Genomic DNA, 12,063 nt, shown 5'->3' with positions numbered 1-12,063 from the left:
TAAAACACTTAGAAATGGATATAACAACCCATGTTTAAAACACTTAGAACTGGATATAACAACCCATATCTAAAACACTTAGAACTGGATATAACAACCCATATCTAAAACACTTAGAACTGGATATAACAACCCATGTTTAAAACACTTAGAACTGTATATAACAACCCATATTTAAAACACTTAGAACTGGATATAACAACCCATGTTTAAAACACTTAGAACTAGATATAACAACCCATAACTAAAACACTTAGGACAGGATATAACAACCCATATCTAAAACACTTAGAACATGATATAACAACCCATATTTAAAACACTTAGAACTGGATATAACAATTCATATTTAAAACACTTAGAACAGGATATAACAGCCCATATCTAAAGCACTTAGAACAGGATATAACAACTCATGTGTAAAACACTTAGAACAGGATATAACAACTCATATTTAAAACACTTAGAACAGGATATAACAACTCATATTTAAAACACTTAGAACAGGATATAACAACTCATATTTAAAACACTTAAAACAGGATATAAAAATCCATATGCAAAATATTCAAGAGAGAATTTTAAGGCTTATCTTTCAAGATAATTTTCAACAGAATTTGTTAAAAGAAACTCAAGCGACATTGGATATGGACAGAAAGACGTAGATGCACGTTTAAACAAGATGACACCCACAAACCACGGTCCACTCCGAACGACTAGATATGGTTGAAAACGGTCAGAAATAATAAAAAAAAATCTTCCTCAGCTTTGCTTGTCATCCTTTTTTTATTGTTAATTTTTTTGGAGAAAATAAAACATGGTTCGAATTAACTGAGCAACCTTGAGATAACGAACCCGTCTCGCCCATCAGCAGAGATAGATCGTAGCTCAGTCAGATTGATGAAACCTAAAAAAAAAACAAAAAAACGATTGACCCTGAAGAGAGATTGGTGTGACTATGTGCCTATTGGCAAAAAAAAAACAAAAACAAATGTAGCCTAAACTTTATGAAAAATACGTTGAATGCAAATTAAGTAAAATCAATCAGTTCGAGGGAGAAGACGACGATAGCTTTTTTTAAAAAAAAACTTTTCTTAAACAAGCGGAACAAGGAAAGAAATTAAAGAGAGTTTTGAATGAAAGAGAAAATAAAGGCCGGGGTTCGATTCGATGTAGTGAACGAATAGGTTTGTATAGTTTAGGCTTAGAATGAGAGTGGAATGGGAAAAATGAGATCTTGGAATAAGATATGAACTTAATGTTGGTAGCGGAAAGGTAGGGATTAAAATGTTTACAGCGATAAAAGTGCGGGTTAATAACGTTATTAGCGGTAAAAATGAGGGTTAAAATGTTTACAGTGGTAACATTGAGGGTTAAAAATGTTAGTATTAATAACAATGAGTGTTAAAATGTTTACAGTGGTAACATTGAGGGTTAAAAATGTTAGTATTAATAACAATGAGGGTTAAAATGTTTACAGTGGTAACATTGAGGGTTAAAATGTTTATAGTGGTAACAGTGAGGGTTTAAAATGTTAGTAGTGGTAACAAATGAGGGTTAAAATGTTTACAATTTTCTGAAAATCTCTGATTAAGTTTGATTTTCAAGCTCTCAATTTCTTCATTCTTCCTGGTTCTTTCTTACCATTTCTCCTTTCTTTCTATTTTCACTCATTTATCTCATCAATTTTAACTGCTGTTTCCCACTAACCATATTATTAACCCCCATTACACAGATCTTAACCCTTTCCTCTTCGCTAACAATATTCTCAACCCCTCTTTTTCTCGTAAAAAAATTCTCAATCCAAACTTTTACCACTGCCAACATTTTAAACCCTCACTGTTACCACTGTAAACATTTTAACCCTCATTGTTGTTACCGCTAATAACGTTTTTAACCCGCACTGTTACCACTAAGATGAGGACTGTTTTTCGGTGATCTTATTTGGGGGTCCTGTAACACCCAAAAAGTCTGAAGTTAATAAAAAATTGTCTTCGGTAATCTTATTTGGGGGGTCCTGTAACACTCAAAAAGTCTGAAGTTAATAAAAAATTGTCTTCGGTGATCTTTGAGATTAGTGCCTTATATCTAAATATTTGCGAGAAGGTTGGTCAACCCACAGAAGGTGTTGTTCCAACCCGCAGAAGAGGTTGGTTTAACCCAAAGTAAAGATTGACTCAGCCCACCGAAGAAGCTGGTTTAACCCATAGTAAAGATTTACTCAGCCCACTGACGAGGCTGGTTCAACCCAGTCGGTTTATTGCAAAGTATGTGTTAGTTCAACCCGAAAAGGGGTTGGTTCAACCCACAGAAGAGATTGATTCAATCCATTATTTTCGATGTAACAAGCTTCTGTGAATGATGGCGAGGGTAGCTTTCTCTGATGGCAATGATTACGTGCTGTTGGTGCTGCCCGACGTCACAATTTTCAATGTAACAAACGTCTGTGAATGATGGCGAGGGTAGCTTTCTCTGATGACAATGATTACGTGCTGTTGGTGCTGCCAGACGTCACAATTTTCAATGTAACAAACTTCTGTGAATGATGGCGACGATAGCTTTCTCTGATGGCAATGATTACGTGCTGTTGGTGGTGCCCGACGTCACAATTTTCAATGTAACAAACTTCTGTGAAGGATGGCGAGGGCCGTCTTCAACTTGTTGTCTTTTTTTCTTTTAGCCAGAGCTTTCAGTTTGCTGTTGAAGGCGATGCTGTGGTAACGGGTTTTTCCGCTTTCAACGGGTCTTCTTTGGGTCTTTTAAATTACATTGTTTATTAATCTCGCTGCATAAATATTTATGAGCCAGCTCTACCTCATGAATTAGTCAGGAATTCGCCATGTGCAAATATAAAACATTGTTGCCCGCGGTGTTACTTCACTGTGTTATGGCGTGCAAATATAGTAAAGAAAAATTGCACAAGAATACGAAATTGTAAGCTACAATTTAAAAGTAATAATAATAATAACTAAATGTTTCATCTTGTCTGACTTAACAAGTGTCTTTTAAATACACTATTTCATAGCTGGATGTTAAAATTAGTGTCATTGTGTTTTTGTTTTAATCATTTCCACCGATTACGTTATCACCAACAGTTCAAGGATTATTTGTTTGGTTTTTAAATTCGCGGAAAGCTACACGAGGACTATCTGCGTTAGCCGTCCCTAATTTGTCAGTGAAAGACTTAGAGGGAAGGCAGCTAGTCATCACCACCCACTCTTTTACCAACGTATAGTGGGACTGACCATCAGATTACAACGCCCCCTACGGTTGAAAGGGTGAGCATGTTCGGTGACGGGGATTCGAACCTGCAGATTGCGAGTCGAACGCCCTAACCACCTGGTCATGTGACAAACAGAGGAATGATAATTCTGTTACTTTAATCGCTTTCGAGTTGACCATTGTAGGATTTGAATTAACAAAATGTGTCCACCTTTATTCCGTCTTTAATTATCATTAATTATTAGGGCTAGTATCCTTTCTCTGTATGTTTTGTTGTTAAGAATCACCACGGGTATCGAAACCCGATTTCTAGCGTTATAAGCCTTCAAACGTTTTAAGTGTAATTACTGGGCAGATATTTTGGTCGTCATTTTTTTTTTTGACTTATCAACATTAACTGAAAATAACAGCTTATCGATATATTTTTCGAACAGTCTTTTTATTCGTATTTAATAGTTATATTTTTTTATAAATGAAAACGGATCAAACCTAGATAATCAAAACAAAGTACAGGACAATTTGAAAGTCTGTATGTAAAGTCCTTTTCTCAATACCAACAAAACACAATTAACTTATTCAGCAGCCTAGCTGGTAATTTATTTGTGATCTTTACATGATTCGTCTCTAGAGGAAGTAGCGAATCAAAGAAGAGATGACGTCACTCATGGAGTCTTTTTTTTTTTTTCACTGAAATTGAAAAATGACTTTGCTGCCCTCTATTCGCAGTAAATAACTTTATAAAACTTTATAAACTTTATAAAAATAAAATTATAAAACAACAGGGAAAATTTTAAAGATTTCAGAGTTGAACAATAGTTATATACAAAATAATTAGTAGACCCTAACAATAAATATATACAAAATAATTAGTATACCCTAACAATAAATATATACAAAATAATTAGTAGACTCTAACGATAATTATATACAAAATAATTAGTAGACTCTAACGATAATTATATACAAAATAATCAGTAGACTCTAACAATAATTATATAAAAAATAATTAGTAAACTCTGAACAATATTTATATACAAAATAATTAGTAGACTCTAACAATAGTTATATACAAAATAATTAGTAAACTCTGAACAATAGTTATATACAAAAGAATTAGTAGAATAAAACAACAATTACATACAAAATAATTAGTAACCTAACAATAAATAAATACGAAATAATTAGTAGACTCTAACAATAATTACATACATAATAATTAGTAGACTCTAACAATAATTCTACAGAAAATAACTTGTGAACTCTGAACAATAGTTACATACAAAATAATTAGTAGACTCTAACAATAATTCTACAGAAAATAACTAGTGAACTCTGAACAATAGTTATATACAAAATAATTAGTAGACTCTAACAATAAATATATACAAAATAATTAGTAGACTCTAACAATAATTATATACATAATAATTAGTAGACTCTAACAATAATTCTACAGAAAATAACTAGTGAACTCTGAACAATAGTTATATATAAAATAATTAGTAGACTCTAACAATAATTCTACAGAAAATAACTAGTGAACTCTGAACAATAGTTATATATAAAATAATTAGTAGACTCTAACAATAGTTATACAGAAGACAACTAGTGGATTTTGAGCAATAATAGTACAGAAAACTTCTTGAATATTTTTAAATGCTGAAGTAAAGGTTATGGCTACTAACCGTGACAAAGATCAATGTTTTGTCTTTATTAACTGTTGGTAGAATTTTGTCAAAATATAGCATCAGGGACCGAATAAATCATCTATCCAGATTTTAGTTGTTTTTTACGTTGTTATTTGTCACTTACTACACATTTTCTTTACGTTTGTGATGTTGTTAATTCATACTTTATCCACGCCTTTGAAATTAAATTTTACATTTGCTGGCCATCTATAATTCATTAAATATAAATATCAGTAAACTTAAACGTTGTTAATTAAGAAAGAAACAAATAAATAACAAAATGACAAACATCTTTATGTCAATTCTGGTTTAAGGTAAGCGAAGAAAGGTTTAAAAAGTTATGTTGAACAATATATCTAAAAATATTAATATTACTGTAGAATTCGCCACTAGATGGCAGTACTGATTCTCCATCACCAAAAGCTATGTAAAAGTATCCAATTTACTATAAATAAAGAAATAATGCCTTCGTTGGTTAAGTTAAATATTTTTTAGCTTATCAGGTTATCTGTGCTCTGCTTATTGATGGCATCGAATCCTATATTTAGCGTTATTACTTTGTTTGAAATTAATAACAAAGCTACACAATGGGCTATATGTGCACTGCCCACCACTGGTATCGAAACGTGATCTCTAGCGTTATAGGTCCGCTGACATACTGGGAGACTAGTGTTATAAGATTCCATATTTACCATTGAGCCAATGGTGGGCAGTTTTGTTGTTGTTTTTTTTTTTTTTGGTAAAGAATTATAATATTCAGAGAATTTATTATTACAAACACACGCCTATTTCCAAAACAAAGTTTTTGGTGAGATAATGAACAGAACTAAAAAATGAACAAAATAGTTTATTATCTAAATTTTATAACATCTTCTAAAAATATCTCACACACTTTCTAAAATTAAAAGCAGCTAAAATGGGATTTAAAAAATACAATAAAACGATGTTTCGCCATCAGAATCCCATTCTGTCTTTAATTTTTAATAATTAGTTATTTAATACTAGTAAAACTATAGATTTGAAAACATGTATTTACAAGAATGTGCCTCCATTTCTCAAATAAAGAATCACTGCCAAAGTTTCCGAGTGCTCGGTATATTTTAATGTTAGTAAACTTAATACAATCCAACATATATTAGTACAATACAGATTCAACAGATGGCGCTACATTAGATAATAGTATATTTTCTAAAAAATAAATCAATCATTCGATTTATCACTTGCCATTGAGTTATACTGATTGTAGAGGAATTCCACCCCTCATCAGTAACTATGGAAAGGACCAAATCGATAAAATAAGATTAGGCTTCACATATTATATATGTTTTCTACCAAAGCTACCCAAAAGACTACCTGCAAAAATGTTTAATAGACTAAAGGGAAGGCAGCTAATCATAACCAGGTGGTTAAGGCGCTCGACTCGCAATTTGAGGGTCGCGGGTTCAAATCCCCGTCACACCAAACATACTCGTCCTTTCAGCCGTGAGGGCGTTATAATGTGATGGTCAATCCTACTATTCGTTGGTAAAAGAGTAGCCCACGAGTTGGCGGTGGATGATGATGACTGCCTTCCCTCTTTCCCTGTCTTTCACTGCTAAGTTAGAGACGGCTAGCGCAGATAGCCCTCGTGTAGCTTTGCGCGAAATTCAAAACAAACATTCTCATATCTGACCGAATAATGGATTTTTTTTTCTTCCTTCTTATAGCGTACCTACTACCCTAAAGGGGTTTCTGGGGCAAACTGTAGTGAAACGTAGATCTTCAAATTCACAGTCTGGATACGTTAGGGTCTGGGCCACGCCCGGACCCTATCACATGGTAATTTTTGATACTTACTAACGAATCTATTGTATTTAACGCATAAATGTTTCTGTGAGGCCTTTTTCTACTGGAAAAGAAAGAACCACTCGTTCGTATTGTTTTTGTTTAACTATGCAGTATAGAAGTCATTTCCACTTTTACTTAACGGGGGACTGTCCCCCTCACATTTGAACAACAACAACAATACATTTATATATATGTACATAGTTAACTCAACCCCTACCCCGTTCTTTCAAAACCTACGAAGATAACCCACCTTCAATCGTTGACGCTGAGATGTAGTGCAAGGCAAAACGTTACAATATCAAGGTCCACGTACAAAAGAAATTCCGTACTGTTATATTTTTGTACGAATACGTTTCTACGTGTGGTGTGGGTGTGATTTTATGGGTAGGGGAGTTTATACGTGTGGATAACTGTGTGGTGTGGGTGTGAGTTTATGGGTAGGGGAGTTTATACGTGTGGATAACTGTGTGGTGTGGGTGTGAGTTGATGGGTAGGTGTAATAAATTGATGACGTTATCCTAAAATTTAGGCCTAGAGTTTTAAAGGAGAATTAAACATTTCATAAAGAAAATGATAAAACAACGAGATAAAAGATTTAATTTTTAAATTTTTACTACCATGTCTCGTCAAAATCTTTCATTACTTATATCAACACAAAAAATGTTTTTGTATTTTATTTTTAATTCGAGTCTTATTAATAGGTGGCGATCTAGTAGCCATTGTACACTTAAGTAGTAGCGTATCTCAAAGCAGGAGAGGCCCATCACACCCCAACCCTGTTGATCAAGGAGTTTACTGTGTCCTTGCTGCTGTTGGTATGAACGTTGGCGTGTAAACCAGTAGTATTATCTCAGACCGTAAGAACCGTTTCTGAAGGCATCATCGGATTCACGACGTAAGGTGGCGTCAGTACTGTAATTGCCAAATCCGTGAATTGTTAAAAATGCAGAGAAAAAAAATCACTCTGGTTTTTTATGTATTAATTCCAACAAAATATATGGCGTATATTTTGTTTTCTGTAGACCCTCTGCGCCTGCGCAGTGGGAACATTTAGTGATTATTTATTTGTTCTGAGAGCAAAGCCACATTGGGCTGTCTGTTGTGTCCACCGTGCAGAATCGAACCCCAGATTTTAGCGATGTAAGCCCGTAGATTTGCCGCTATCCTACCGGGGAACCATTTAGTGAATCTGTATTGATAAAAATATTTATAGTTTAAACAAGTCCAACAGAACTCACTACAACTATAACATTTATGTTTTTATCTATTCATCTGTTCATCCAAGGAATGTAGCTACTTTAAAAAAAGCAATAAATTCGGACAAATTAACACAGCAGTGCATATTAATTATAGCTAACACCAGATTCAAAACTGACGCGACGAATTAATCAACACAAAACTTATGTATCTATAAAAAAGTGAATTCCAGTGAGTTATCAACGGAATATATTAGAAACTGTGTTTTTTAGTTCTTTTTATTTCGTGTTTAAAACCCCGTGACTTATAATGGTCAAATCTCAACTTTACTGTAACGAGAAATATACTCCAGTTTATAAATATTAATTTTTTCAGGTCCTGAGTCCAGGATGGAGGAAGAACGTAGACTGAAATACAGAACTGCTTAAATACTAGTATATAATAATGATACTCGATTTAATATAATTTTTCTTGCCACTTCTGCTACTTTTATACGACATCCATCCAAACTATAATAGCTTCTCCGCTGTAAACAATGCAAACAAAGACGACTGTGAATCAAAAACACGAAATTTTGTTGTTGTTTGAAACAAGCCTTTTTCTTCGAAGGTTATCGTTGCAACTTTACGTGTGATCAGGGATAAAACCCGTGCTTGGTTCTAGAGGGCGTGGTCCATGATATTCTCTGTCATCTCTATCCGACCTTGATCCAGTTTCTGAAGGACAGAATTCATTGTAATCCAAAAACCATCTATTCTTTCCCAGCCAACTCGTGACACAATGTGTCGCTACAGTATGCAAGACGACAGTGATTTGCCTTTACACCTCACGCAATAATTCTAAGATTCGAAATTGTCTTCTGAAACTAAGAGCTCTAGTTTGATTTTCAGTTTTGTGCTGGGTATTCAAAGGTGTCTTAATATTCACTTAGTTTTTCAGTTGTGTGATTTCGTATTCTCTCCCCCCCCCCCACCCCTCTTCAGTAACTCGGCTGTAAACTCAAACATTCAGCCTTGTGCTCACGATGAAAAAAATGGCCCGGCATGGCCAGGTGGTTAAGGCACTCGATTCGCAATTTGAGGGTCGCGGGTTCGATTCCCCGTCACACCAAACTTGCTCGCCCTTTCAGCCGTGGGGGCGTTATAGTGTGACGGCCAATCCCACTATTCGTTGATAAAATAGTAGCCCAAGAGTTGGCGGTGGGTGGTGATGACTAGCTGCCTTCCCTCTAGTCTTACACTGCTAAATTAGGGACGGCTAGCGCAGATAGCCCTCGTGTAGCTTTGCGCTAAATTCAAAACAAACAAACAAACACGATGAAAATAAAGAAACACATCGTTTCATTTCTTTAATAAGTAAAACAGTAAGTTCACGTTATATGTCGCACTTTTTATTTTCATTATTTGTTGGTAATTATTCCATTAGCAATTCTAAATAAGAGATATGTAAAAAATAGCATATCCGATGTTTTTTTTAGTTGTTGTTTTTTCTTTCTGACAAAAGACACTGCCATGGAGACCGTTTGTTTAACGTCAAACTCATCAACGCGTAGACCGATTAGGCCTAACAAAAAAACCTAAAACTAATTCGTGATGTCGAGGTATTAGTTTGAAGTAAATCTATAGTGAAGGCGGCTGATATAGGTATTAAATACGTTTATTTAAACTCAACATTACTAGTAACGAGTGTTTTATATAAAAGTTTTTAATACCCATGTGAGCCTTTCTACTATACGTGAAAACCGAATTCAAATGCACGTGTTTATCTTAACATTAGACCTAAAATTTAATTTGCATGTAGTATAAGAAACTGAACCGCGCGAAGTGAAACGTCCAAGCTGGCGAAACAAGATCACTGATTAGGCCTAACAATGTGTCCAAGTTTTTCACCAAATTCTTCTTAAACAAACCATTTCTGGCGAAACAAGATCACTGATTAGGCCTAACAAAGTTTTTCACCAAATTCTTCTTAAACAAACATTTCGGATTTAATTTCACAATTTCTATTTGTATTTTAGTGTTTATGGCAAGGCTCACATGGCTGGCTGTCGCTGTCCCTAATTTTGAACTACTGATCGTGGGGAAGGCCACCGGGCAGCATCATCACCTCATCTACCATCCAAGCTATAGGATTGACTGTCGCTCTTATAACACACCTACAACTTACAAAAATATTATTTCAGATCTATCATATAAACACCATACCATATTTGTAGGAGTTAAACATTAAATCTTCACGTGTATTAATAATATAAACCCAGTAAATTATTCCGGATTCTGACCATCATCAGTCTGCCTTTCAATGTTCACATCGAATTTGGTAGGGGGAGGGGAACGCTGTGTCAAAGTATCTAAAAGATTTGGAATTAAAAGTATTATATAAGACACCTAGGATGCACGATAATCCTGAAATCAGTCATTGTTCTGTTTATTAAAGATTTATAACATTATAAAACGCTATTTAAAAAAAAAACGGTTTACTTCGGAATGAAAAACGAAACTTCAATGGGTCAGCTTAAGCCTATTTTATTTAAACGCGTTGATTGTAAGAACATTAGGTGGAGTTGTAACTTCAGTTTTTTTTCATGGTTGCTTAGGAGAGTTTGTTTGTAGTTAAACACAAAACTACACGATGGGCTATCTGTGCTCTGCCCACCAAGGGTATCGAAATCCGGTTTCTAGTGGTATAAGTCCGCAGACATACTTAGGAGAGACATATTCTACAAAAAAGAACTTGTTGACTAGCTTACTGAATTGTTGACTAGCTTGTTGAATTGTTGCCTAGCTTCTCAAGGTAAATTAATCAGCAAAATAGCATTACATTCTTAAACTTATAAAAACACTGTTAGTGTTGAAACAAACGTATAGTCAACATTGTTAGTGTTAGAACAAAGTTATAAACAGTCCCGCTAGTGTAACATATAACAAACTTGTAACCAACACTATTATTGTTAAAACAAACTTATAGCCAACACTGTTAGTGTTAGAACAAAGTTATAAACAGTCCCACTAGTGTAACATATAACAAACTTGTAACCAACACTATTATTGTTAAAACAAACTTATAGTCAACATTGTTAGTGGTAGAACAAAGTTATAAACAGTCCCGCTAGCGTAACATATAACAAACTTGTAACCAACACTATTATTGTTAAAACAAACTTATAGCCAACATTGTTAGTGTTAGAACAAAGTTATAAACAGTCCTGCTAGTGTAACATATAACAAACTTGTAACCAACACTATTATTGTTAAAACAAACTTAAAGTCAACATTGTTGGTGTTATAACAAAGTTATAAACAGTCCCGCTAGTGTAACATATAACAAACTTGTAACCATCACTATTATTGTTAGAACAAACTTATAGTCAACATTGTTAGTGTTAGAACAAAGTTATAAACAGTCCTGCAAGTGTAACATATAACAAACTTGTAACCATCACTATTATTGTTAGAACAAACTTATAGTCAACATTGTTAGTGTTATAACAAAGTTATAAACAGTCCCGCTAGTGTAACATATTACAAACTTGTAACCATCACTACTATTGTTAGAACAAACTTAAAGTCAACATTGTTAGTGTTATAACAAAGTTATAAACAATCCTGCTAGTGTAACATAAAATAAACTTACAACCAACCCCGTTAATGCAACATACAACAAACTTGAAGCCACTATTATTAAAGGAACACACCACATATTATACCCAATCTTGTCCTGTTAATGCAACATACAACAAACTTGTAGCCACTATTATTAAAGGAACACACCACATATTATACCCAATCTTGTCCTGTTAATGCAACATACAACAAACTTGTAGCCACTATTATTAAAGGAACACACCACATATCATACCCAATCTTGTCCTGTTAATGCAACATACAACAAACTTGTAGCCACTATTATTAAAGGAACACACCACATATTATACCCAATCTTGTCCTGTTAATGCAACATACAACAAACTTGTAGCCACTATTATTAAAGGAACACACCACATATTATACCCAATCTTGTCCTGTTAATGCAACATACAACAAACTTGTAGCCACTATTATTAAAGGAACACACCACATATTATACCCAATCTTGTCCTGTTAATGCAACATACAACAAACTTGTAGCC

The sequence above is a fragment of the Limulus polyphemus genome, unplaced genomic scaffold (genome assembly GCF_000517525.1).
Source record: "Limulus polyphemus unplaced genomic scaffold, Limulus_polyphemus-2.1.2 Scaffold7381, whole genome shotgun sequence".
NCBI lineage: Eukaryota > Metazoa > Arthropoda > Merostomata > Xiphosura > Limulidae > Limulus > Limulus polyphemus.
Note: the sequence above shows the minus strand (reverse complement) of the source record.